Raw genomic sequence first — 13,509 nt, 5'->3', positions numbered from 1 at the left:
ATATATATATATGTATGCCCCATCTCTCTATATAGATGTATGCCTTATCTCTCTATATAGATGTATGCCTTATCTCTCTATATAGATGTATGCCTTATCTCTCTATATAGATGTATGCCTTATCTCTCTATATAGATGTATGCCTTATCTCTCTATATATATATGTATGCCCCATCTCTCTATATAGATGTATGCCTTATCTCTCTATATAGATGTATGCCTTATCTCTCTATATATATGTATGCCCCATCTCTCTATATAGATGTATGCCTTATCTCTCTATATAGATGTATGCCTTATCTCTCTATATATATATATGTATGCCCCATCTCTCTATATAGATGTATGCCTTATCTCTCTATATAGATGTATGCCTTATCTCTCTATATAGATGTATGCCTTATCTCTCTATATAGATGTATGCCTTATCTCTCTATATATATATGTATGCCCCATCTCTCTATATAGATGTATGCCCCATCTCTCTATATAGATGTATGCCTTATCTCTTTATATATATATGTATGCCCCATCTCTCTATATAGATGTATGCCTTATCTCTCTATATAGATGTATGCCTTATCTCTCTATATATATGTATGCCCCATCTCTCTATATAGATGTATGCCCCATCTCTCTATATAGATGTATGCCTTATCTCTCTATATATATATGTATGCCCCATCTCTCTATATAGATGTATGCCTTATCTCTCTATATAGATGTATGCCTTATCTCTCTATATATATATGTATGTCCCATCTCTCTATATAGATGTATGCCTTATCTCTCTATATATATATGTATGTCCCATCTCTCTATATAGATGTATGCCCCATCTCTCTATATAGATGTATGCCTTATCTCTCTATATATATATATGTATGCCCCATCTCTCTATATAGATGTATGCCTTATCTCTCTATATAGATGTATGCCTTATCTCTCTATATATATATGTATGCCCCATCTCTCTATATAGATGTATGCCTTATCTCTCTATATAGATGTATGCCTTATCTCTCTATATAGATGTATGCCTTATCTCTCTATATAGATGTATGCCTTATCTCTCTATATATATGTATGCCTTATCATCTCTCTATATAGATGTATGCCCCATCTCTCTATATAGATGTATGCCTTATCTCTCTATATAGATGTATGCCCCATCTCTCTATATAGATGTATGCCTTATCTCTCTATATAGATGTATGCCCCATCTCTCTATATAGATGTATGCCCCATCTCTCTATATAGATGTATGCCTTATCTCTCTATATAGATGTATGCCCCATCTCTATATATAGATGTATGCCCCATCTCTCTATATAGATGTATGCCCCATCTCTCTATATAGATGTATGCCTTATCTCTCTATATAGATGTATGCCCCATCTCTCTATATAGATGTATGCCCCATCTCTCTATATAGATGTATGCCCCATCTCTCTATATAGATGTATGCCCCATCTCTCTATATATATATGTATGCCCCATCTCTATATAGATGTATGCCCCATCTCTCTATATAGATGTATGCCCCATCTCTCTATATATATGTATGCCCCATCTCTCTATATAGATGTATGCCTTATCTCTCTATATAGATGTATGTATGCCCCATCTCTCTATATAGATGTATGCCCCATCTCTCTCTATATAGATGTATGCCCCATCTCTCTATATAGATGTATGCCTTATCTCTCTATATAGATGTATGCCCCATCTCTCTATATAGATGTATGCCCCATCTCTCTATATAGATGTATGCCCCATCTCTCTATATAGATGTATGCCCCATCTCTCTATATAGATGTATGCCCCATCTCTCTCTCTCTATATATGTATGCCCCATCTCTCTCTATAGATGTATGCCCCATCTCTCTATATAGATGTATGCCCCATCTCTCTATATAGATGTATGCCCCATCTCTCTATATAGATGTATGCCCCATCTCTCTATATAGATGTATGCCCCATCTCTCTATATAGATGTATGCCCCATCTCTCTATATAGATGTATGCCCCATCTCTCTATATAGATGTATGCCCCATCTCTCTATATAGATGTATGCCCCATCTCTCTCTCTATATATGTATGCCTTATCTCTCTATATAGATGTATGCCCCATCTCTCTATATAGATGTATGCCCCATCTATATAGATGTATGCCCATCTCTCTATATAGATGTATGCCCCATCTCTCTATAGATGTATGCCTTATCTCTCTATATAGATGTATGCCCCATCTCTCTATATAGATGTATGCCCCTCTCTATCTGTATGCCCCATCTCTCTATATAGATGTATGCCCTCATCTCTCTCTATAGATGTATGCCCCATCTCTCTATATAGATGTATGCCCCATCTCTCTCTATATATGTATGCCCCATCTCTCTATATAGATGTATGCCCCATCTCTCTATATAGATGTATGCCTTATCTCTCTCTATATATGTATGCCCCATCTCTCTATATAGATGTATGCCTTATCTCTCTATATAGATGTATGCCCCATCTCTCTATATATATGTATGCCTTATCTCTCTATATAGATGTATGCCCCATCTCTCTCTCTATATAGATGTATGCCTTATCTCTCTATATAGTATGCCTTATCTCTCTATATAGTATGCCCCATCTCTCTATATAGATGTATGCCTTATCTCTCTATATAGATGTATGCCTTATCTCTCTATATAGATGTATGCCCCATCTCTCTATATAGATGTATGCCCCATCTCTCTATATAGATGTATGCCTTATCTCTCTATATAGATGTATGCCTTATCTCTCTATATAGATGTATGCCTTATCTCTCTATATAGATGTATGCCTTATCTCTCTATATAGATGTATGCCCCATCTCTATATAGATGTATGCCCCATCTCTATATAGATGTATGCCTTATCTCTCTATATAGATGTATGCCTTATCTCTCTATATATATATGTATGCCCCATCTCTCTATATAGATGTATGCCTTATCTCTCTATATAGATGTATGCCTTATCTCTCTATATAGATGTATGCCTTATCTCTCTATATAGATGTATGCCTTATCTCTCTATATAGATGTATGCCCCATCTCTCTATATAGATGTATGCCTTATCTCTATATATATATGTATGCCCCATCTCTCTATATAGATGTATGCCTTATCTCTCTATATAGATGTATGCCTTATCTCTCTATATAGATGTATGCCCCATCTCTCTATATAGATGTATGCCTTATCTCTCTATATAGATGTATGCCTTATCTCTCTATATATATGTATGCCCCATCTCTCTATATAGATGTATGCCCCATCTCTCTATATAGATGTATGCCTTATCTCTCTATATATATGTATGCCCCATCTCTCTATATAGATGTATATATCTCTCTATATAGTATGCCTTATCTCTCTATATAGATGTATGCCTTATCTCTCTATATAGATGTATGCCTTATCTCTCTATATAGATGTATGCCTTATCTCTCTATATAGATGTATGCCCCATCTCTCTATATAGATGTATGCCCCATCTCTCTATATAGATGTATGCCCCATCTCTCTATATAGATGTATGCTATATATGTATGCCCCATCTCTCTATATATATATGTATGCCCCATCTCTCTATATAGATGTATGCCTTATCTCTCTATATAGATGTATGCCCCATCTCTCTATATAGATGTATGCCCCATCTCTCTATATAGATGTATGCTCTCTATATATATATATGTATGCCCCATCTCTCTATATAGATGTATGCCCCATCTCTCTATATAGATGTATGCCCCATCTCTCTATATAGATGTATGCCCCATCTCTCTATATAGATGTATGCCCCATCTCTATATAGATGTATGCCCCATCTCTCTATATAGATGTATGCCTTATCTCTCTATATAGATGTATGCCCCATCTCTATATATAGATGTATGCCCCATCTCTCTATATAGATGTATGTCCCATCTCTCTATATAGATGTATGCCCCATCTCTCTCTATAGATGTATGCCTTATCTCTCTATATAGATGTATGTCCCATCTCTCTATATAGATGTATGCCCCATCTCTCTATATAGATGTATGCCCCATCTCTCTATATAGATGTATGCCCCATCTCTCTATATAGATGTATGCCCCATCTCTCTATATAGATGTATGCCCCATCTCTCTATATAGATGTATGCCCCATCTCTCTATATAGATGTATGCCCCCATCTCTCTATATAGATGTATGCCCCATCTCTCTATATAGATGTATGCCCCATCTCTCTATATAGATGTATGCCCCATCTCTCTATATAGATGTATGCCCCATCTCTCTATATAGATGTATGCCCCATCTCTCTATATAGATGTATGCCCCATCTCTCTATATAGATGTATGCCCCATCTCTCTATATAGATGTATGCCCCATCTCTCTATATAGATGTATGCCCCATCTCTCTATATAGATGTATGCCCCATCTCTCTCTATATATGTATGCCCCATCTCTCTATATAGATGTATGCCCCATCTCTCTATATAGATGTATGCCCCATCTCTCTATATAGATGTATGTCCCATCTCTCTATATAGATGTATGCCCCATCTCTCTATATAGATGTATGCCCCATCTCTCTATATAGTATGTATCTCTCTATATAGATGTATGCCCCATCTCTCTATATAGATGTATGCCTTATCTCTCTATATAGATGTATGCCCCATCTCTCTCTATATATGTATGCCTTATCTCTCTATATAGATGTATGCCCCATCTCTCTATAGATGTATGCCTTATCTCTCTATATATGTATGCCTATATATCTCTCTATATAGATGTATGCCCCATCTCTCTATATATATGTATGCCCCATCTCTATATAGATGTATGCCCCATCTCTCTATATAGATGTATGCCTTATCTCTCTATATAGATGTATGCCCCATCTCTCTCTATATATATGTATGCCTTATCTCTCTATATAGATGTATGCCCCATCTCTCTCTCTATATATGTATGCCTTATCTCTCTATATAGATGTATGCCCCATCTCTCTATATAGATGTATGCCCCATCTCTCTATATAGATGTATGCCCCATCTCTCTATATAGATGTATGCCCCATCTCTCTATATAGATGTATGCCCCATCTCTCTATATAGATGTATGCCCCATCTCTCTATATAGATGTATGCCCCATCTCTCTCTATATATGTATGCCTTATCTCTCTATATAGATGTATGCCCCATCTCTATATAGATGTATGCCCCATCTCTCTATATAGATGTATGCCCCATCTCTCTATATAGATGTATGCCCCATCTCTCTCTATAGATGTATGCCTTATCTCTCTATATATATATATGTATGCCCCATCTCTCTATATAGATGTATGCCCCATCTCTCTCTCTCTCTATATATGTATGCCCCATCTCTCTCTATATATGTATGCCTTATCTCTCTATATAGATGTATGCCCCATCTCTCTATATAGATGTATGCCCCATCTCTCTCTATATATGTATGCCCCATCTCTCTATATAGATGTATGCCCCATCTCTCTATATAGATGTATGCCCCATCTCTCTATATATATGTATGCCCCATCTCTATATATGTATGCCCCATCTCTCTATATAGATGTATGCCCCATCTCTCTATATAGATGTATGCCTTATCTCTCTATATAGATGTATGCCCCATCTCTCTATATAGATGTATGTCCCATCTCTCTATATATATGTATGCCTTATCTCTCTATATAGATGTATGCCCCATCTCTCTATATATATGTATGCCTTATCTCTCTATATAGATGTATGCCCCATCTCTCTATATAGATATATGCCTTATCTCTCTATATATATGTATGCCTTATCTCTCTATATAGATGTATGTCCCATCTCTCTATATATATGTATGCCTTATCTCTCTATATAGATGTATGCCCCATCTCTCTATATATATGTATGCCTTATCTCTCTATATAGATGTATGCCCCATCTCTCTATATAGATATATGCCTTATCTCTCTATATAGATGTATGCCTTATCTCTCTATATAGATGTATGCCCCATCTCTCTATATAGATATATGCCCCATCTCTCTATATAGATGTATGTCCCATCTCTCTATATAGATGTATGCCTTATCTTTCTATATAGATATATTCCCCATCTCTCTATATAGATGTATGTCCCATCTCTCTATATAGATGTATGCCCAATCTCTCTATATAGATGTATGTCCCATCTCTCTATATAGATGTATGCCTTATCTCTCTATATAGATGTATGCCCCATCTCTCTATATAGATGTATGTCCCATCTCTCTATATAGATGTATGCCTTATCTTTCTATATAGATATATGCCCCATCTCTCTATATAGATGTATGTCCCATCTCTCTATATAGATGTATGCCCAATCTCTCTATATAGATGTATGTCCCATCTCTCTATATAGATGTATGCCTTATCTCTCTATATAGATGTATGCCCCATCTCTCTATATAGATGTATGTCCCATCTCTCTATATAGATGTATGCCTTATCTCTCTATATAGATGTATGTCCCATCTCTCTATATAGATGTATGCCCCATCTCTATATAGATGTATGCCTTATCTCTCTATATAGATGTATGCCTTATCTCTCTATATAGATGTATGCCTTATCTCTCTATATAGATGTATGCCCCATCTCTCTATATAGATGTATGCCCCATCTCTATATAGATGTATGCCTTATCTCTCTATATAGATGTATGCCTTATCTCTCTATATAGATGTATGTCCCATCTCTCTATATAGATGTATGCCCCATCTCTATATAGATGTATGTCCCATCTCTCTATATAGATGTATGTCCCATCTCTCTATATAGATGTATGTCCTATACTAGGCCTATTGTGACAAGTAGGTCATGAACAGTCATGAATGGGACATTGTCTTTCAGTCATGAATGAATTTTGAAAAGCATATCTGAGTGCATGAGTTTGAACTTTTTGCCAGTTGACTGAGCATGTACTTTTTCAGAATACTGTACATACTATTTATTTAAAAGTTTCTTGTGAAGGTGATGCGGTTTCATTTGAACTAGATTTCATCACTGGACTACATTCTCGTAACAGTTGGTTTTGACACTCTGATAAAGGAAATATAGTACATTCTTTGCCCTCAGCCCTGAACTCATTGCCAACCTCACTGCCAAATTGAGTCTTGATCATGTGTCACGATCGTTTAGAGAAGGATTGGACCAAGGTGCGGCGTGGTAAGCGTACATATGACTTTCATTTAAATGACACCGAAAAAACAACAAAATACAAAAACGAACGCAACTCTACATGCAGTGCAGAAAGCAACTACACACAAACAAGATCCCACAATCTAAGGTGGGAAAAAGGGCTGCCTAAGTATGATCCCCAATCAGAGACAATGATAAACAGCTGCCTCTGATTGGGAACCATACTCGGCCAACAAGGAAATAGAAACATACATTTGCCCACCCAAGTCACACTGAGACCTAATCAAATAGAGAATAAAAGAGGCTCACTAAGGTCAGGGCGTGACATCATGCTTTGGAACTGGCACTGATATCCTTTTTTCCCCCTCAGATGTTCTCAGCCTTTTACACTGGAAAATTCTGAATTCATTTTGAAATGTTAGAAGGGGAGCATCTGAACTGGAAATAGAGCTGCATCGGGTAATTACATAAGACTGGTGTAAAAATGTATTAATTCTCCAAATAGTGATGTCAGATTGTTTGGTCATGAGTTGGCATTGTGGAGAAGCTGGCTAAGGGGAAATCTTGTACTGACATGCCTAATATGGCCTCAAGAGGGAATGTTTCCTTGAATATGTCGTATCGTATCGTATTAGATTTCAGTGATAACCCGAGTCGGGTTAAAAGTGACATATTTTTCAGCAGAAGATAAGCGGAGGAAGTCAACAACAAATATTTTAAGTATATAAATAGAGATGTAAGAACAGTCATCTCTGCCAGCCCTGAGACATCTTGACCACAGTATGCCCGGGGTCTTGTTCTGTGGAGAGGCTGTGGTCCTGATGTAAGTTGTGCATGGTTCCAAAAACACCCAAGTACTCTCACTTTCGCTCTCGCTCCTCCCTCTCTCCCCCCTCTTCTCTCTCCAGCGTTATGTGGATGGGGGGATCAGTGACAACCTTCCCCAGTCGGAGCTGAAGAACACCATCACCATCTCTCCGTTCTCAGGCGAAAGCGACATCTGTCCCCGGGACACCTCCTTCAACATCCACGAGCTTCGTTTCACCAACACCTCCATCCAGATTAACCTGGGCAATATGTACCGCCTCAGCAAAGCCCTGTTTCCCCCAGAACCCAAGGTAGGGCAACCGCTATGACTGCTTACCGATGCGTTATGCATAGCCCCGGGAAGACGTTTGAAGTCCTTTATGTAGGCCCTGTCCACGAAGGTAGGATGGAGGATCAGGATGCACCTTAGTCTCATTCATCAGATGGGTTGTTTATGACTACTTGTAAATAAATGCCTTATGTATTGGTTATGTGTTGTGAAATCCTTATTTAGGTACCCTTGAAACATTCTATACATTTCTGTAGGAGAGCGTAGTAGTCTGGTATGGGAGATTGGACCCCTGACCTCCCACTGTCCTATTCCCTGATTGTATAACTCCAACTCCCCCATTTCACCCCCTACCCTATCTCCTCTTTGGACTCTGCCTCCTTCCCTTACCCCCCATACTTCCTATGTGAACTTTGCCCTCCCCGGTCCCTCCCTAACTCCACAGTGATCAATACTGGCATGACATTATTGGCTTTTGTCCTTGTTGAATTGCATTTCCTGTATTGCACATTCTTCTTCACTGTCTGTATAATAACATGGAGGTCAACTTTTAGCGTAAGGTGAACTTTGCCCTCTTTGAGGTTGATCTGTGTCTCTTGGTTCAGTTTTCGCTGTGTTATCACTGTTGCTGCAATCCAAGATGTGACACTGTCTTTTCCCTCCATGTGTGTCTGGAATGATGTGTTTTCTGGAATTTGGGGATTATGCCGAATCCCACTGACAGAGCCATGTGCAGAGGCCCTACTTCGAAAAGGAAGTGTGTGTTTCTCTTGACTCTGCCCACCTTTGACATAGTGTTTACACATGACATGCACAGACACACACACAAAGAACACTCCACCCTACCTTTTCCCTCACGTGTCATAGTGTTTAACCCACCCTGACTAAATTCACACCTACTGTAGGTCGTGACACTGTGAAGTTATCTGTCCACATACCTCTCTCCCTGTTGCTTTGTTGTTGTAGGAACACAGAATAAGGAGTAGCCAGAGAACAGGGAGAACTCTGCCACGTTGACCTTTAACCCTTAGTCTACCACTTCCTGGATTGTTGTCCATCCATAAATACAGGAGCCTGTTGCACAGGAGGGTTCTGGCTGATATGAGTCATTCCCCTCTGTTTTATGTGGTTATATACAGCTGTACTTGTGTAATACGGTTGTTAAATGTCAGCGATAACATGATTGCTAATCAGTCAGTGGTAGTGATAGTTATAAGTAATCACATAATGTGAGATCATGCTCTGTATCGTGTGTGGGTGGGTATATCTGAGTCCTGATGATCCTGTGATATGATTATTTATTCAATCTATCTCTTGCATATGATCCCCTACCTCAATAGGTACGATCTATGTGTTTTCTTTGACAGGTCATGGCAGAGATATGTCAGAGTGGCTACAAGGACGCCCTTCGCTTTCTTGAGGAGAACCGTGAGTATTACTATGTTGCCTTTGACAGTAATAGTGGGCTGTGCTAAGATCATAAGCTACTGTGATATACAGTACATGAAGTGGGCATCAATGATGTACAGGGTTCAACATGAAGTATGGAGTAAACCTGCACTTATTTATGGAGTAATATTTTTTTATGTTGTGTCGCAAAGATGATGAATTATATTGTTTATGATGTCAGATCTGCTGAAGCTGGAGTGTCCGACTGCCGGCCCCAACCCATCAGAAGCCACCTGCTGCTGCAAGCCCATCGCCATGGAAACCACTAAGGACTGGATGCTCCGGCGGCTCCGCCTCCTGAGGAAGCGGCACTGGTGGCTGGACGAGCAGATTGTTGACAACCTGCCTACCCAAATCAAAAAAAGGTAGATAGGAAGTTAACCTAGACTCGGATCTTTTCTGCTCCAAGCTGTTAGAAACTGTTGTTATCTAGTTAACGTTGTGTTGTCACTGCTCTGTTGTCAGTGACTTGTGGCTGTTGTGTGTCTCTGAAAGTCTTCTGAGGCTGTGCCCGTATCAGCGAAGTGTGACATATTGTGTCTCTATGACTGTAGTGTTCTGTGAGGCGTGCCAGCAGAAGCCTGGTCTGTATGCTCAGGTGTCTGAGATGCTGCCGGTCAGAGTGGCCTCCTACATGCTGCTGCCCTGCACACTACCTGTGGTATCAGCCTACTCAGTGGGCAAGAGGTAGGATGACATCCAACACCACCAGTGCCACCTGACACAAACTAACAAGCCCTCAATGAACTCAACACGGTCACAGTAGCTCAAACAGCAACCAAGGATGACAACACTAATGCAAACAAATCAGCTACTAAACCCTGAACTAGCCTTTAGCATAACTAGCCTTTAACATACAGCAGCCAATACCTTCAAATTAGCCCTGACAGCAACCACTGACAACAAAGTAGTCTTTAAAGCAGTCATTAGCCCACCACATCAACAAAAATAACACTGTGAATGCAAACAAACTAGGAACGCAAACAGGTTTCCTACTAAACACAATCAATTTGAATGTGCTGCACACGCCACCTAGTGGGCAAGTCAATCCACCACAGGAATTCTTGTGAACTGGCCCCCACAGTGGTACATGACAGTACATTGACTTGCTGTGTTGTCCCTCTCCTGTGCTCCAGGATTGTGGAGTGGATCCCAGAGGTGCCTGCAGACATGCGTTGGCTAGCTGGGGTGGCTGGGGATGTTGCTGGGAGCTTGTACAGACAGGCCTGGAGAGGAGCGCCAGTAGACATAACCAGGTGAGAGACATGGAGTTACTACTACTGGGTTATATTATGTATGGATGGATAGAGTCTACTTGTAGATTTGAGTGTCTATCATAAAGTATGAATAAAGTCTAATGGCCTTTTAATTTTTGCAGTGATGGCTCCCTGAGGAATTGCATGAGCCTGCCCCCACCCCTAGATAGTGACCGACACAGGGAGAGAAACGGTCACCTCGCCGGGTTCGCTCTCTCTGCTCTTGACCTCCAAAGTCAATACTGGAACATCCCCACCGTCCCCTCTCCCCGCCGCCCCACCAGCCCCCTCATGCCCAGCGCCTCCCCACGACAGATCTGCTTCTTTGTTGGCTCGCAGGACGAGACTGACTGACAGTCCCATCCACCAATGAGAGGACACTGTGACTATAAAAAAAAATATGATAGGACAGTCCAGCAACTGTGAAGGGTGGTATGGGATGGACAAAATATGGTAATGTGATCGAATAGCTTTGGAATCCAGAACTGTTGCTATAGACACACTAATGACTCAATCATGTCTTTTGATCACTCCACCATCCATATTTCATTCTATTGTACCACATTGGAAAATAATTGACCAGTTCACCACCAAACACCTCTGTAAGTTAATTCTTTTTTGGAATTACACATTTTATAACTAACAATGTCTAGTTTTTCCAGATGTTGTCACTACAACCCTACCTACCTACCTACCTACCTACCTACCTACCTACCTACCTACCTACCTACCTACCTACCTAGAGGAGGCTGGTGGAAGGAGCTATAGGATGACCGGCTCATTGTAATGGCTGGAACGATATCAAACACATGAAACATATGGAAACCATGTTTCACTTCGTTCCATGAATTCCATTCCAGCCTCCCTTGCTACCTACCTACAGACAGTACACAAGAGGTTGGTAGCACCTTAATTGGGGGGACGGACTCGTGGTAATGGCTGGAGCGGAATTAGTGGAATGGTATGAAATACATCACATGGTTTCCATGTATTTGGTTTCATTCCATTATTATGAGCTGTCCTTCCCTCAGCAGCCTCCTTTGCTACAGTACCCACCTACCTGTGTTCAGTTAAATGTAGAATTCATTCCTAACGGACTGTTGAGTTGACGTTGACTTCCTTGACTATGAGCTGTGTGTTTTCCTGACTACTATTAGACAGGACCTTTGAACTATTATGAGGATCCTTGAACTAACTATGAACTATTTTGATGAGCAGTCATGTCAAGAAAATTGAGTTACAAAACCATTATGCATCTGCAAAAATCATTCTGAGGACTAAGATGTCCAGTTTTTGGGAAAGTTTCTTATTTTAAAAACATTTGACATTTTTGCCAGAATTTAGATTTTTTTATTACAGCAAATTTTCTTTACGAAAATCCATTCGGATTAAATTCTCGGGTCATTTTTATTTATTTTTAAAAACAAAAACAAATTTATATAAAGAAAACACAAAATATGTTGCTGTAGTTTGTCCATACATCATACAAATTGTAGACTAGTTAAGGTTTACATTAAACTATTTATAATTAAAGTTTAAGTAATAGACACATCTGTTCAGAGGAGACTGCATGAGTCAGGCCTTCATGGTCGAATTGCGGAAAAGAAACCACTACTAAAGGACATCAATAAGAAGAAACTTACTTGGGCCAAGAAACACGAGCAATGGACATTAGACCGGTGTAAATCTGTCCTTCGATCAGATGTGTCATGCAGGTGAAAGAGGACCCAAAAGCGACTTAACAGAAACAGAGTTTATTAAAGTCCAAAACGGAATAACAGAAATCCTCTAGACTTGTAGAGGGGAAACAACTGGAGAAGCGGCCACAGACTGCAGGTCGCTTCGGGTAGGCGCAGGCCGTAGTCGACTGAGACACCTGCTCACACGCAGCATCTGATGAAGGCACAAAACACGACAGGACAGGGTGATACACAATCACGGCAAAAACACGACAGGACAGGGCGAAACGCAATCACAGCATGGTGAATACAATACAAGGAACCGACGGGACAGGAACGGATCACAAAGGAATAAATAGGGACTCTAATCAGGGGGAAAGGATCGGGAACAGGTGTGGGAAGACTAAGTGATGATTAGGGGAATAGGAACAGCTGGGAGCAGGAACGGAACGACAGAGAGAAGAGAGAGCGAGAGAGTGAGAGAGGGAGGGGGAGAGAGAGGGATAGAAGGAGGGAAAGAACCAAACAAGACCAGCAGAGGGAAACGAATAGCATGGGGAGCACAGGGACAAGACATGACAATGAATGACAAACATGACAGTACCCCCCCCACTCACCGAGCGCCTCCTGGCGCACTCGAGGAGGAATCCTGGCGGCAACGGAGGAAATCATCGATGAGCGAACGGTCCAGCACGTCCCGAGACGGAACCCAACTCCTCTCCTCAGGACCGTAACCCTCCCAATCCACTAGGTATTGGTGACCCCGTCCCGAGAACGCATGTCCATAATC

At 40.3% G+C, this 13,509-nt stretch overlaps 1 pseudogene; it reads left to right on the top strand.

The window, feature by feature from the left end:
• Positions 1-12,274, top strand: part of LOC124014237 — a 21,293-nt pseudogene extending 9,019 nt beyond the window's left edge.
• The last annotated feature ends 1,235 nt before the right edge of the window (positions 12,275-13,509 follow it).

Source organism: Oncorhynchus gorbuscha, linkage group LG25 (assembly GCF_021184085.1).
Source record: "Oncorhynchus gorbuscha isolate QuinsamMale2020 ecotype Even-year linkage group LG25, OgorEven_v1.0, whole genome shotgun sequence".
NCBI classification, from domain to species: Eukaryota; Metazoa; Chordata; class Actinopteri; order Salmoniformes; family Salmonidae; genus Oncorhynchus; species Oncorhynchus gorbuscha.
This window is presented reverse-complemented; position numbering and strand designations above follow the sequence as displayed.